This window comes from Lonchura striata, chromosome Z (genome assembly GCF_046129695.1).
Source record: "Lonchura striata isolate bLonStr1 chromosome Z, bLonStr1.mat, whole genome shotgun sequence".
Taxonomy (NCBI): Eukaryota; Metazoa; Chordata; class Aves; order Passeriformes; family Estrildidae; genus Lonchura; species Lonchura striata.
The window spans coordinates 82,321,971-82,337,733 of NC_134642.1; the positions used below are offsets into that span (position 1 = coordinate 82,321,971).

Genomic DNA, 15,763 nt, shown 5'->3' on the forward strand with positions numbered 1-15,763 from the left:
TTTTGGCCCACGCAGGTGCCCAGCCACAGAACTGCCCATTGGACTAAAAATTCAGCATCCCCAGTTCCAAGATGTCCTGCCTCTTCTCAGCAGCACAAGACAGTAATCAAGGACTTGCAGCTTCGCCCCCGCCTCCAGGCTCCAATGCACTTTCCAAACCTCAGACTATACCAAAAACTGCAACAACAGAACCTTGCTCCTTGTGCTTTTTGCCTCACAACAGGGCTCCACAACTACACACTTTGTTTCTGTGGCCACAGGTCTTGTCCCCCACAGATTCATGGACAGCACACTCGTCTCCTTCCATCTTATCAAAATAAGACAGCTGGGCCACACACTTTTTAGAACTAAATAAATACTCAAGAAAGCTGAAGAGCAATTTCACCAGCCAAACACATTTCTACTAAGAGAAAGCAAACAAAGCAAACAAACCAAGCTCCAGCACTGCCACGTGTGCCCTTGGCAACAGGACTTCAGAAACCAAGAGACAGAGCTTCACTGAGCCGAGCAGACAGGCGCTCACCCTGAGGCAACAGGCTTTGGTGCCTCAACATGACAGCTCCAAGGCCAATTTCTGCCTGGTGGTCACTGCCTGCAGGAAATCGCTGGCTCCTGGCAGGACTCCAGCACTCAGCATCCTCAGGCAGCCACAGCAAGAGCTGGCTGCTCAGAAACTTGCAGCTCTGCCTTGCACTAAAGACAGCACCACCCACAACTGGCACTTACTGGCTCTGAAGTGTCAGGCTCTGCTGTGACCCCTGATGGAGCCTCGTGGTCACAGTCCTCAATTGGCTCCTCTCTGGCTTCTTCTCCAGGAGGAGAGGGAGCCAGAGCAGACACTGCTGCTGTCTCTGTCATCTGTGGCGAGAAGCATGCGGGGCAGGCCGTTACCTAACATTTATAACCTTCTATATTCTCACATCTACCATCATTTCTTCCAAGGAAAATTGGGAAATTTTAATTGCAATGGGATTCCAATGCACTCTCATCGTTTTAAGATTGGCTAATCCACCTATAATGCAAATTACTCTGAATTAGGTATTCCACCCTGCCTACTATCAGGTAGCAATGATCTAATTCTGTAACTGACTTACTAATTCTTGAAACTCTGAAATACAAAAGGAAAATTTGCTGCTCTGTCTTGCACTATAGACAGCACCACCCAGAACTGGCACTCACAGAAGTGTCAGGCTCTGCTGTGACTACTGCTGGAGCCTCATGGTCATGCTGCTCATTTTGCTCCTCTTTGGCTTCTTCTCCAGGAGCAGAGGGAGCCGGGGCAGACACTACTGTTGCCTCTGTCAGCTGTAGCAAGAGAGAACGATGAGGGACGGGCCATTACCTCTCATTTATAAGAACCTTTCTTCTCTCATATAACACTAAATCTTCCAAGGAATATTCAGAAACTTCGATTGCAATGGGATTCTATGGTGGTCTCATGGTATTAAAATTGGGGGATCCATCTGTAATGCAAATTGCTCTGATTTAAATATTCCACCCTTCCTACTATCAGGTAGCAATGATCTACTTGTGTAACTGATCTTTTAAATCTTGAAAGCTCTGAAATGCAAAAGCGAAACTTGCAGCTCTCCCTTGCACTAAAGACAGCACCACCCAAAACTGGCACTTACTGGCTCCGAAGATTCAGGCTCTGGTGTGACCACTGATGAAGCCTCGTGGTCATACTGCTCAATTTGCTCCTCTTCATCTTCTCCAGGAGCAGAGGGAGCTGGGGCAGACACCGATGCTGGTTTTGTGGTCTGGGGCAAGAGAGAAGCATGTGGGACAAGCCATTACCTATCATTTATAACCTCCTTTCTTCTCACATCTAACACCACATCTTCCAAGGCGAAATCATAAAATTTTAGAGCGATGGGATTCTAAGCCACATCAATCAGATTTAAATGTGCCAATTCAACAGAACTGCATATAGATGTGTAGTTGATATTCCTCCCTGTCTGCCATCAGCAAGCAGGGTAGTCTCAGGAATGCAGAGCTTTTAGCTTTTGAAAGCTCTGAAATGGAAAAGAAAGAAAGAGACAGCTACACCTTTGCTATTCCTGCTGCAGACATGGAAACCTACAACTGGATCAGAATCTCATCCAGTGCTGGAAAAGGGCATGAAACATGCTGCAGAAGCATCTTTGCTTGTTGGAAAATGAGAAAATCAACAAGAATTTTCCTCTACTAAACCAGCAAAAAAAAAATGCAACCAACAACAAGCAGGGAGTGTCACTGACACCGCCTCTAAAGTACTGGGATGCAGTGAAAGCATGTGTGGCAGGGGAACAGCCCTGGTGGTGAGCACGGTCATGTATGGAACCATGGAAATGTGCCTGAAGGTCCCTCAGGAGGTTCCCGTTGTCCAGGCTGAAACTCCCTCAGCACCTCCTCCTTGGCCTTGTGCTCCACACCCTTCCCCAGCTCCTGTGTCCTTCTCTGCACACCCTCCAGCCCCTCAAGGACTTTCTGCTTCAGATGGGCCCACAAGTGTTTACGCATATAAAAAGGTAAAAATCTTTCTAAAGTGTAAGATGTCTTTAGAATGTAGACATAATTTTGGGAAATGTAGGGAAATTTTAAAATAATAAGCAAAATCAGGATCATAAAATCAGGATCTAAATCATTAAGGAAAATTTAAACACTTATAAAACTGAGACTGTGAGTTGCTATAGTAACAAACTACTAAGGAACCAAGCTGAGACTTCTTTCAGTGGAAAGCCCAGAACAGTGTCTAGAAACCAAGACAGATTTCTCACAGAACTCAGTTGCTACAAAAATAATCTGCCTAGTTCAGAACATGATGTAGCAACATCTGATTAGAAAAAAATAGGGTTGCATCTTTTGTAAAAAAGAAGATTTTAAGTTTTTAAATGAACAAATTTTAGCAATGCCAGTCGCTTATGGGAGGGATAATAGTAGGCCTATGTATTAATCACTCTCACATTATAACTGTTGTTGTTTGACATGGAAAAAGAATTTTCTCGGCAGGAAGAGGTCAATTTGGATATTGACCAATTGAAGGTGGACACACCTCTGAGAACACAGAGGGGTTAAAAGCAGAATTCCCAGGAGAACTGGCTCTCTTTGGTTCCGGTCAGCGTGCAGTGCAGAACTCTGCCCTGCTCGGCCGTGGCTGGGTGGGGAGGGGAAGGTCCATGGCCTGACTGAGGTGGTCCCAAGAGTGGAGGGACTGGAGCTGGGCTGGCCCCTGCAGATGGAAGGGTGGAGAAATCTGGGATGTCTCCCCAGATGTCCCCCCCGAGTCGAGAGAGAGAGAGAGAGAGAGAGAGAAAGAGACAGCGGTGGTTTTATCAGCATCAGCAGTACGCCGCAGGAAAGGAGAAGAGCGAGGGGGCCGCAAGGTGCCCAGCTGCCTGTGGGAGCCGGAGCCTGGGCATCGAGCCAGCCCTGGGAGTCGGGACTTTTAACCCTTCCTTGAGAAATGAAAGCTTGCTGAAATTTTACTCCTCCTCGGTTTGAAAGAGAGGAAGCGAGACAGCTTGGACCCTGGGATGTTAGAAGGAGAAATTTGAGGTGGGAGGAGATGAGGAGTGTTTTTTTTGTCTGGACTTTTCCTTGTTGGCCATAGACTGAACCGATTTTTCTCTTCCAAGAGAGACTGTATTTTAGGAGGATGCCAGTGAGCCAAGAGACCGGCTTCAGCTGGGAAAAGACAGAAGTGGAGCGAACAGAGAAGAGTTAGGGAGTTTGTGGTGGTGTCCCCTGTCCTCAAAGAAGGAGAAGAGAAGAAGATCTCTGTTCTTGGACCCTCGGCCCCAGGGGAAAATGGGGGGGGACTGTGGTCCCAAAAAATGAAAAACTGTTGTTTTTCCCCCTCCTGGCAGGCATCCTTGAAAGGAAAAATCCTAAAAGCAGTCTGTCCATCTATGCATTGGTGGTGAGAGCACTGTGCATGGAAAGGAGAAGGGTCACCATGGCAAACTTCTTCTCCGGGCGGTGCCTTGTGTGACATGGAAACACAGGATGTGGCAGTGTGTTTACTGGGGGGTCTGTGGCACAGAGGAGACTCCTGTCCCTCTTCATGGACTGAGTATCGATTGTCTGCAGGGTGGAAACCTGATTGGGGTCCAGATTGTGTCTCACTGTGGTTTGTTGGAGTTGGTGGTGGGAGGAAGAATACTTTCCAAGGTTTTCATTTTGATCTTTGGGTGTTTTTTTTTTTCTTCTCTTTTTTTTCCCTTTTATAGTAGTAGCTTAATAAAGTTTTTTCCTTGTTATTAAGCTTTGGCCTGCTTTGCTCTGTTCTCAATTGCATTACAGCATTCAATTGAGAGATTGAATTTTCATGGGGGCACTGGCATTGTGCCAGCGTCAAACCATGATAATAACATTAATGAGTGAAATCAAACTTTGAAAGAAAGCAGAATTAATTCTCCTTATTTTAATTATGTGTTAAAAAGTATTTTTTTACTCTTATGAACTCATGCCAACTGATTATCGCATTGTGGCAAGAGTGATTTTAACTAATTCACAATTTATGTTATGAGAACTCCAGCAGAAGATACTTATTAAGGTTTTAAGGGAAAAATATGTCAGTAGTACATATGAAAAATTTTCAGAAGCTAAATTGTCCAGCAAACTGCCATATGATAAACCAGAAACAGAAACTTTTTTCCTAGGTCAGTGCTGAGAGAAATTAAACAAGCTGCAAGAAAAACTTTCATTTCTGTCAAATCAACAGGTACTCCTCTTAAAGCATATTCGACCATGACACAAAGAACAAATGAATCATATGGTACATTTTTAGATAAGTTAACACAAGCTGTTGAAAGACAACACCCTGATAAAGCAGCTCTTATATTCTTATAGTCTCCAAAACCTAGCATTTGTAAATGCAAATGATTGCAAAAAAATTATTTCTACATTACCCAAACAGCCTCCAACTCTCACTCAAATGCTTTCAACTTACAGTAAAATTAGCACTCCACAGTATCTTGCTACAGTACAAGCTAATGCCTTTAGAGAGCAAATTACTAAATCTCATGATTCACTAAAGAACAAAGTTTAAAAAGCAATTGAAGAACAAATAAAACTTTTTTTAAAAACTCTTGCTACTGTTCAATGAAATTCTACTACAAAGTCGTGCTTCAGATGTGAGAAGCCTAGTCATGTGATAAAGACTTACCCTGATCCAATAATAAAATCTGAAGAATACATTCTGCTAGTCCTCAATATCAAAAAGGGAAACATTATGCAAGAAATTGTCATTCTAAATTTGATATAGATAGTAATCGCCTACCGTTAAACTCCAAGCAAAGCGCGACCCACCACGCGGTGAAACAAGCAATAGCAACCCAGAATCCAAGGAATTTTGCCCCCTTAGCCTTAACTAGGAGACCTCAAAGCCAAACACAAGATCTACCTTTACCACCAGTACCACAAGATGTTCCTTCTTATTACCTCCAAGGACAAAACTGGAGTTAGCAAACACAAAATTAATATGGTTTTAAAAAAAATTCTGTTATGAATGTATACCTAGAGGTCTGATTAAAAAATCACAACAAAGACAAGAATTTTTAATTATTATAGGTTAAGACAACATACAAGTCTTGTACTATTAATTTTTCCAGTTATCATTTCAGTAAACTACAATGAAGAACTAATAGTTTTAGCTCTTCCCCTCAAAGTCCCAACAGTAATTCAACCTAAGACACCTCTTGCTTTTACAATTGCTTTACCTATAGACATATTCAAACAAAATGTATCTTAACAAAAGGCTTTGTTAACCAATCAAACTATGTACCAATGTATTCCAGATGTGATTTCTACTCCAATGCTAGATGTCTTCTAAGTAGAACATACTTAGAAGTATGTTCTAAACCAACCAGAACTGACTTGTGGCCTAACTCATCGTGGTAGAACAATTTATGTTACAGGCATACCAGATACGATGCAAATGACTCTGTAATTTCTCTCCTGTTTTAGCCCAGTAGCTAACACTTAATATCACCTATGAGAACACTCACAAGGATCAGAAGAACTACTGTTTGTTTACAAAGTGAATCCATGATTACTATTACAAGTCCTGAAAGGAAGATAGCTGCTGTACGTGCCTTTCTATCAAGAATTCCTAGAAACTGGCCTCTCGTCATCATCGCTATAAAAGACTGTTTCTTCAACATGCCTCTTCATCCTGAAGATCCCCCAAGATTTGCCTTCTCAGTTCCAGTCATCAATCAAAGAAAGCCAATGCAAAGACATCACTAGAAATCTTTACCACAAGGGATGAAGACTTCTCTAACAATTTAACAATATTTTGTCACACAAGTACTGTGCCCAACTTGACAGAAGCATCCACAATCCACGATTCTACACTACATAGATGATCTACTCATTGCAGCACTGACACAGACAAAGATGAAACAAACTCATGACAGTGCTGTCACTGAAATCCAAAAGACTGAACTAGAATTTCTACATCTAAGATACAAGAAATCCCACTCTAAAAATATCTAAGATAGAAGATAACAAAACAATTTCACCACAAAAGATATAAATTCAAGTCAACGTCAACACTTTGCAAGATTCACAGCAACTTTTAAGAGAAATTAACTAGATGAAACCTATTTTGAAAATTACCAACGACGAACTTGCTCCACTTTTTGATCTACTGAGAGAAAACTGTGACATTAAATCTCCCAAGATTTTAACACCTGAAGCTCAACTCACCATAAAAAGTCACAAAAACTTCCAAAAGATACAAGCTCATCATTATGCTCCCAAGAAACCTTTCTTCTTGACTGCTTTGAGACAGAAGCTACAACTTTATAGCCTCATTTTTCAATGAGCTCCATCTGAGAAAGATCCATTACTAATAGTAGAATAAGTTTTTCTTCCCTACAAGTCTCCAAAGACAATTTCTACAACCCTAGAGATAATAGCACAAATTGTAATTAAGGCCAAAGCAAGAATATTAACCTTAACTGGCAAAGATTTTACAGTTCTATATTTACCTTTAAAGAAAGATTATTTAGATTAGGCATTACAAAATTCAGATGATTTACAAAATGCATTCTTAAATTTTTCAAGTGTTTGTGCTATTCATTATCCAAGTCACAAATTATTACAAACAAAATTGAGTTTCAAAAAATAGCCCTTGCTAAGTGAAGGGCCTTTAAGTAATACAATGCTCTTCGTCAAGAAAAACACATAAATCAGTAATTTAAATCAAATAACAAAAAATTAGAAATCAAATATTCAAATAGTCAAAAGTTCTCCTCAAGTAGTTAAACTAGCTGCTATTGTTAAAGCTTTTCAGCTATTTTCAAAGCCCCTCAATTTAATTACAGATTCTACCTCTGTTACTAATGTAGGTAAAAATATAGTTTTAAAAAATACTAGTAATAATAATTTATATTGCTAGCTTTCATATCTTCATAAAAATTTACAACACAGAATTAACCTATATTTTATTTCTCATATTAAAACTCATTCATCTTTACCAAGATGTTTAGCAAAAAGAAATACAAGAACAAAAAAACTGACCATAGTTATCTCAAACACATTAGCAAACATTTTTGAGCACGCAAAATTGAGTCATACCTTTTCCATCAATATACACAAGCACTTGTACAGACGTTTCGTATCTCTAAATCCCAAGCTAAAGCTATCATTAACAGTTACCCTGATTGTCAGCTTGTGCAAACCCCTGTTTCTACAAGAACTGTTCATCCACAAAGTTTATAAAGTCTACAATTATAACAAACATCACTAAATACCCTTCTTTGTAGAGATTTAAAAATATTAATGTTTCAGTAGATTCACTATCAAGTACAGTTTTTGCCTCTATCCACACAAGAGAACAAGTAATCGTACCTATCAACATTTTTTACAAACATTTACTTCATTAAGTGTACCACAATAGCCCCACATATCTATCTCAAAAAGTAACAACATTCCTAATAAATTAAAATGTTCATCACTCCTTCAGTATTCCCCACTCCCCCACAAATCCAACAACTGTTAAAAAGACACATCACACATTAAAACACATTTAGATCAACAGAAGAGGGGAGCAGAAGTAATACCACAGATAAAATTGAATAAAGCTTTATATGTTTATAATTTTTTAAACAGTTCTTTTGCAGAACCAGATCCACCAATTCTTAAGCGTTTTACAAATAACACACAAACAAAACTAAAAAAAAATTCCTCCTGTTTTAATTAAGACCATAAACAAGACAAATTAAAAGTCCTTTCCAATTAATAACTTAAAGCAAAGAGAATACTTGTATTTCTACAAGCACTAGAAAATCAAAGTGAATTCCAATAAAGAACGTCAAACCATACAACACACCAAAACACACTAACAAACCCAAATACAAAAGAAAAATTACAAATAATTCACAAAACCTCACCAAAAACAATTAGTCAGTCACAAATTTAACCTTTAAATTGAGACCTTAAAAAAGTCACAATTTATCAGAACCTAATACAGATACTAAACCTAACTTTACCCAACATTAAGAATGGTTTAACTTAAAATTATAGAGCTTAAAACAAACAAAAACAAAAGTACCTTCATATAAAAAGTTTGTAACTTTTTTCCTACATGAATAAATACATGCAGTAGTAAAGCTATGTAACACAAAGTAATAAATAAGTGACGAGTCAAAAATAGTTTATTTAAAAAGAGAGGGGGAATTGTAGGAATATATAAAAGGTAAAAAACTTTAGAAAAGTGCAAAAAGGCCCCAGAAAGTAGACATAAAGCTGAAAAAGGCTGGGAAATTTCAAAACCTTCTCATGGGAAGCTAGGAAAATACATTTATATTTATCATAAGGAGCAAGAAAGAACAAGATAGTGACTTAGTGATAGTTTGAGATGCAAAAATAGAAAAAGTTTCAAACTTATATAATGAATTACTGTATATTGTTTGAGGTTCATAGAAGTCCTTCTGTTAAAGTTAAACCCACATGGGTCCTGTTCTTATTGGTTAGGATATAATGACTCTGCACCTTTTATGCTATTGGTTCAAAGAATATGTAGAAAAAGGCTTTGCATAAACTGCCATCTTGCCTTTGATCTAGATTTGCATGGATGTTCGTTTCTCTGTGTCTCTGGCCTTTTGCTTGGATGATACAGACATAATAAATGCCAAGTCTGCAACCAGTCCGGGTCCCATCCTGTTTTGTGAGACGCAGAGCGACCGGGCAGAAAGTGGACACAGCACTCCCAGCTCTGGCCGCAGCGCTGCCCAGCCCAGGGGGACGGTCACTGCCCTGCTCCTGCTGCCCCACTGCTGCTGACACAGGCCACGATGCCCTCGGCCTTCTTGGCTACCTGGCCAGGCGCTGGCCACCTTCAGCTGCTCTTGACCGGCACCCCGGGGTCCTTTGGCCCACACAGCTGCCCAGCCACAAAATTGCCCATTTGACTGCAAATACCGCATTAAATTGTCCTTCTAATTCTACAACCACATCTTCTAAGGAAGTATCATGAAGTTTGATAGGGATAGGAATCTAAGTTGCTGTGACTTCATTAAAATGGGCTTATTCAACTCTGCAGGAAGTTGATCTCTCTTAAGTATTCATCCCTGTCTGGTGTCATCAAGCAATGTTCTCTCTGCAAAACTGAGTTTGTAGGTCTTCAAGGCTCTGAGTTGGAAATTAGGAAATATCCAGCTATGCCTTTGTATTTGTTGTGGAATGCCCGAAAATGGATTTTCTTTCAGCCTGCGTGGCAGCCTACTGGTTCTGGCTAAGCACACAGCTTACTCTACAATTGCTAAACAGCACAAACATGAAATGTTCCTTTCTCACTCACCTTAGGAACAGCACCGCTGAATGCATGCTTCAGGTGACCTATAGTGGGCAAGGGAAAATGAACCAGACGCTGTGAGAAAATTGCCTGGGCTGGTGAAACCCACAGAACAAGCACCACGAACTGAGAGTTTTCCCTTTCACAACATCCCTCCAGCAGACACATTTCATTCACACAACAAGCAAGAGATCCAGATAATATTCTTGGCCGTGCCTACCCTTTGGCCTGTTCAGCCATTAAATGAATACAAACATGATGAAGAAAATGCAAATTGTTCTCTAACACTCAGTGCTCCTGTTCTACCAAACACATAACACCTCTTTTTAAAATCCTTCCGGTACCTTTTTTTTTAAATCAGATGCATGCACAACTTCCCATTAGCTTGCTGGAAACAGTTGCCCAGAAAAGCTTCCCCAAAATTCCACTATGATGTGGCAGCTCTATTGTGACACAACACAGCAGCAGCTCCAGGGTCCAGGAGCAGACACTCCCTGCTTTGGAATTTGCTCTTCCTTGCAAAGGAAATCACTATTTAACACTCAGTCAAGGGTCAAGTTAGACAGTCAAATCCTTTCATGACAAAATATAGAAAGAAAGAAAGAAGCTTTCCCTGAATTCTGGGAACAACTGCAGAGTTGTTAGAAGGCCTTCCAAGAAGGTCTCCAGTTTACATTTTCAAAGCTGTCTTGCTTGTCCCAGCAAACAGAAAATGACAGACTCTGCTGCCTCAGACTCTCCCATGGAGGAAACAGAACCCCTGCAGGTCCCCTTGCAAATGCTGCCCCTGTGGCTGCAGAAATCCCCTTGTAGCTGAACGCCTTGACAGGAGCTTTACCAAACCAGTGGCACACTGGTGCTCTTTCTGTTTCAAAACAACTCAGGCACTAAGAAAGAGCAGGAAGACATACAAAATCCAGGTTTGGGCACACGCAGGGAAAACCTCTACTTACGTGCCAGGTTAGTGAGGTAATAGCCAGAATAACAAACGCCATAAACTGCAATAGCTGCAGCAGCAACTTTCTCAATCATTGTAAAATCAAGGCTCTTGCCAGTGGGCAGCTCCCACTGACAAAAGCCTCAAACAGGAGGATGTGCCTGCCCTGAGCGAGCCCTAGGGCTACTCTGACACTGAGGCCTTCCGTGCACCCAGACAACCTTCTGCTGTCACCATGACCACATGGCAACCATGCCCTGACATCACAATGCAAGCACTCTATATTGGTCTGTGAATTTAGGCAGAGCAATAACCAACCTTCCGTACAGCAAAAGCAAAATAGCCGGGGAAGTTCTCCTCTGTCAGAAAGCAGCACAAATTCCCCTCGTGGGACAAACCCTGTTGTTCAAGGGATCCAAGAGTAACTCCAGGAGTGCACCAAGCACCTACAGCCTGTGCCCCAACTGAGCACTCAGATGGGAACCAAGCTAAGGAAACCAGACCAAGAAAATGGCCCAAATCATTGCACTTCTGAAAAACAACCCTCACTTTCAAAAATCTAAGGGTTTATTAAATCTGAACAAAGGACTGAATAAGGAAAACTTGCAGCACTGGGACTCTCTATGACCATTACGAGCAGCTCAACTATAAAATGGATGCTTTGCCTTTTATACCCTTAACCCCTCCAAAGTTTCGTCAAAGTTTTGCCATCCACTGCTGGAGATTCCTTTCTTACATCTTGACTGGAGGTCAGGTGTTGTTTATCCACACCTCCTGGTCACAAGCCGGCCCTCCCCAAAAGCCCTGACTACCAAGGCTATTGCAAGGGGGAGGGGAAATAGGACTATGGGAGGATATATTACAATAACATCACTATACATTTTTACATCCCCATAATATCTACCTCCTAATTGTGAGAGCAAACTGTTACATGACTCATCTATAACACACAGAACCAGGAGAGAAGGCACTGTTGGCATAACAGCTGAAACAATTCCTAACAAATCTCCCACATATTTGCATGTTTATTGGATATGCCCAGGGCTCCTGATGATGTACATCTCTGACTTTACTCCCCTTTGGAAGCAGTCAAACTGGCAGCGTCTGCCCACCAACAGCAGCTGCTCCGAGCTGGGAACATGCCTGGTGGTGCTGATTTCCAGAGGCTTCTGTGTCCAGGAGAAGATAAGGAAGGAGCAGATTGAAAGGTGCTGGCGCTGCTGCTGCTCTGTGCCAGAGAGCCCCGGCTGGGCAGGGCACGGCGCTGCAGGCTCTTTCTCCTGCCAGAGCTGGGCACACCTGGGAACAAGGCATGGCAACTTGTGGGGACACCAAGGGCTTTGTGGGGGCTGCATTGCTCGGCACACACCCAGGCCACCTGTGGCACAGAGTTCTGGCACATAAAAAGACAAAGCAGAGGGAAATAGCTGGGAAAGGTTTCATTTTGACTTTTCTTACCTGCTCAACAGAAGTGGCCAAAATGAAAGTTATAGAGCAGGACCTGATCCCTTCTCCTGCAGGAGGAGCCCTGTACTTTGTAGTATATTGCTGTGGGCTAGATCATAAGATTTTGCCACTGATCCTGACACAGCATTTAGTGTTAAAAGTTGGAAAAAAGTCAGGCACAAGCTGTAGGAAGTCATCTGAGCGGGAGATAAAACTATTGTCAATCTAGTTGTTACTTGGAGATCACCTTTTGAGGCATTAAAGGAATGGAAAACAGCAGGAACAAGCAGAGTACAACGTGGATGAAGATTTGGGGTTTATAAAGGAGTCTGATGGGAGGGATGAGTCAGATGGGGCTTTTGATGGGGGATTTGTTGAATACATCCTTGAAGAAGGTGCAGGTGCCCATGGAAGTTACCAGGCAGGCTAGCAAAGCTTCCAGGAAAGTTGCCAGAGCTTCTAGGCCAGCTACCAAAGCTTCCAGGAAAACTGCCAGAGTTTCTGCGCTGGATACTGAAGCTTTTGGGAACGCTGCTAAGGCTTCCAGGCAGACTGCCAAAGTATCTCCTTCTCAGACTCCTAAGCCTCTTTATCTCACACCTGCACAGCAGCTTTCAGCGCTGCCTCTATACACTGCACCACTGCGCCAGTTAGCTGAAATGTCTTTAGCAGAGAGACAAACCCAGCTGTCTGCCCCCTGCTCCCCTCTGACGCTGTTGAGGCAGGATGGGAATGAATAGACTTTGTTCAGAAGGCTGAGACTATAACTGGTTTATTTCAAAATACATCGCTCTTTTATACAGAGCTTTGTGCAGTTTGTTCTTCTTCCAGGTACTCTCCTTCTGACCTAATGATGTTTCCGAAGCAGCAGCCTTCAGTACCGAGGCCTGTGTCAGGCCCAAGTGGATTTGGTTAAGTTTCTAGCTCGTGTCTTCAGCGTGGAGTCCAAGGACAGCAGGAAAAGCAGGGCAAGCAACACTTTACCGAGTGAGGAGGCTGAGGGCCGAGATGACCCTCGCCACAGCTCCGTTTCATGCCATGCCATGAAAGCAGGTAATTCATGACGGGACAGGGAGCAGGGCCGCGTTCTGCCCGCAGCCACACGCGCAGCGCGCTCCTCGGGCAGCCGTGCCCCCCGAGCGGCGGGAACAGCGCCAATTTCCTCCCGCCGGGGCCGGCTCGGCTGCGGGCGGCTCCAGCCGGCCCCGCCCCGCCCCGGCGGCGCCCTCGGGCCGAGCGGCTGCGGCCCCGGGTCCGGGCGGTGTCGGGGCCGTGCGGAGCCGCGCGGGGCCGTGTCGGGGCCATGTCGCGACACGGGCGGGTCCCGCGGCGGCAGCCCGGCGGGGCTGCGGGGGACGGGGCTGCCGCCGCCGCGGTGCGCGCCCGGGCCGAGCCCCTCGGGGCCGCCGGCGTGGACGAGGTGGTGGCAATAGCGGCGCAGCTGGCCCTGGAGCGGTTCCGGAGCGGGGACGAGGCGGGTGCGCGGCACGGCCCGGCCCGGGGGCAGCTGCGGGTGTGGGGAGGGCGCTGGCAGCGGGTCAGGGAGGGGATCCTGCCCCTCTGCCCGGCCCTGGTGAGGCTCGGCTGGGGTGCTGTGTCCATCTCTGGGCTCCCCAGCACGGAGACAGGGAGCTGATAGAGCGGGTCCGGCAGAGACCACTGAGATGGAGGTCTCTCATCAGGAGAGCTGTGGGAGTTGGTCCTGTTTGGCCCAGAGGAGACTGAGAGGGGATCTCACTAATGCATATGAATATCTCCGAGATGAGTCCCAGGAAGGCGGTGCAGGCTTTTTGGTGACAGGACAAGGAGCAATGGCCATAAATTCAAAGAGAAGAAGTTCCACCTGAACTTGAGGGAGAACTACTTTCCTTTGAGAGTGGCAGAGCACTGAAACTGCTGCCCAGGGAAAGCGTTGAATTTCCCCCTCTGGACACATCCCAAACCCTAGATGTGTTCCTGTGTCACCTGCTCCAGGTGACCCTGCAGGGGGGTTGCACTGGGTGGTCTCCCTTCCAATCCTAACAATTCTGTGTTCTGTAACATTGAGATGTCAAGATTACTGCCTGTTGCATTGTTACTGTCTTTTCATTCTTATTTATCATTCTAGAGATGGAATTTCCTTCTAGTTTCACTAGTACTGAAAGAACATTTGTTCACCGGCTCTGTCAGTCTCTTGGACTGGTATCTAAAAGCAAAGGGTGAGTCGGGGTACAGTTTTCAGTTCTTTGGTGCAGACGGATAGAATTTCAAGACTAATGATAACCTGATTGATGTTTTCAACATACCCAACTGTGTTGCAAGGAATAGTATTAGAGAAAAAAGTGTAAAAGTAGCTACAGAAATGAGCATCTTTGTTCATTGCTGTATGCATGCTTGGAAAAGCTTGTGACATGCATTTTGGGACAGCTTGATTTTATACTTTGTGGATTTAATGGCTCCATTAAAAAAGGTTCTCACTGTGATTTCTGTTTTTTTTTCTAAAGATTTTGCTTAGCATCTCATACCCTGACAGATAAAAGTTAACCTAGAGTAGGTTCCTTTTTCCTAAAATAAGTTTTCCCTCCCCCCTGACAGAAAAGGAGCCAATCGATACCTGACTGTAAGGAAGAAGGATGTGTCAGAGGCACACACAGTCATGACTTGTGACTTGGCTCTCTGTACGAAACACGCCGTCCGGAGCCTAATTCAGCGCTTTCCCGTCACAAATAAGGAACGCGCGGAGCTCCTGCCAAGGACAGAGCGAGGAAGTGCCTGTGCTGTTGAATCTGGTACGTTCAGCATGTGTTCTGATTTGGACTTGTCCATCGACACCACTCGAAACCACCTGCAACCCAGTGACAAAACAAACCTCTCTGTCCCCTCTGGTGTCCTAACAGACACCTTCGAACAAATGCATTAATTTTCCTTACTTTTAAGGTCTTTTATAACTGGTGCTGTGAGGAACTTGGGAAGTCATATCATGCACATTGAGATGTCCACCTTGTGTTGTGTTAATTTAGAATCTTTGAGCCAGTTCCAGCCAAATCTTTTTGGAAGCACATTTTGAAATGTGGCTTCACAGAAGTAACTATGAGGTGGGGTTGAAGAGTCAGTGTTACTGTGATGCCATAAGAACGCCTATATGAGAAAATGAGGTTGTCTGTTGTGCTTATAGAAATTAATGTCCTTGATAAATCAAGAATTTCAGTTTTTATTTCTTCATCTCTACAAAATAGATTTGGTCCTTAAGAGACTACTGTCCAGACTTGATTTCTTGAATATGGAAGAGTTCACTGAGAGACAAACTTCTGTCGAAATCTTGTTTTTTTTTTTTTTTAAAGCAAGGTTTTCATCTAGATTATTGCTTTAGCAGCTACAAGTGGAAGAATTGCACTGTGTTTCTGTGTGCAGAGATGGGTGTAGTGAACAGAAAACATTTGTACCAGTATGCCTTGTTTAATTGCATGTTTTTGATACGTGGTGTCTCTTCTCGACGTGCTTTCTTTGCTGTTAATTCCAATTGTTTTTGTTGTTTAATAGGATTGTTATATGAACAGAGGGAAGCTGTAATAAAAGTACTGAAATGCAATGTCTTAGGAGTGTAAGGGATAAGTTAA

At 43.3% G+C, this 15,763-nt stretch overlaps 1 long non-coding RNA gene across 1 annotated transcript; it reads left to right on the forward strand.

The window, feature by feature from the left end:
- The first annotated feature begins 13,064 nt into the window (after window positions 1-13,064).
- LOC144248183 (uncharacterized) lies at window positions 13,065-14,963 on the forward strand. The gene is made up of 3 exons (XR_013341565.1): window positions 13,065-13,220; window positions 14,275-14,365; window positions 14,742-14,963. It is a non-coding gene; the product is annotated as an uncharacterized LOC144248183 (long non-coding RNA).
- Window positions 14,964-15,763: the final 800 nt, after the last annotated feature.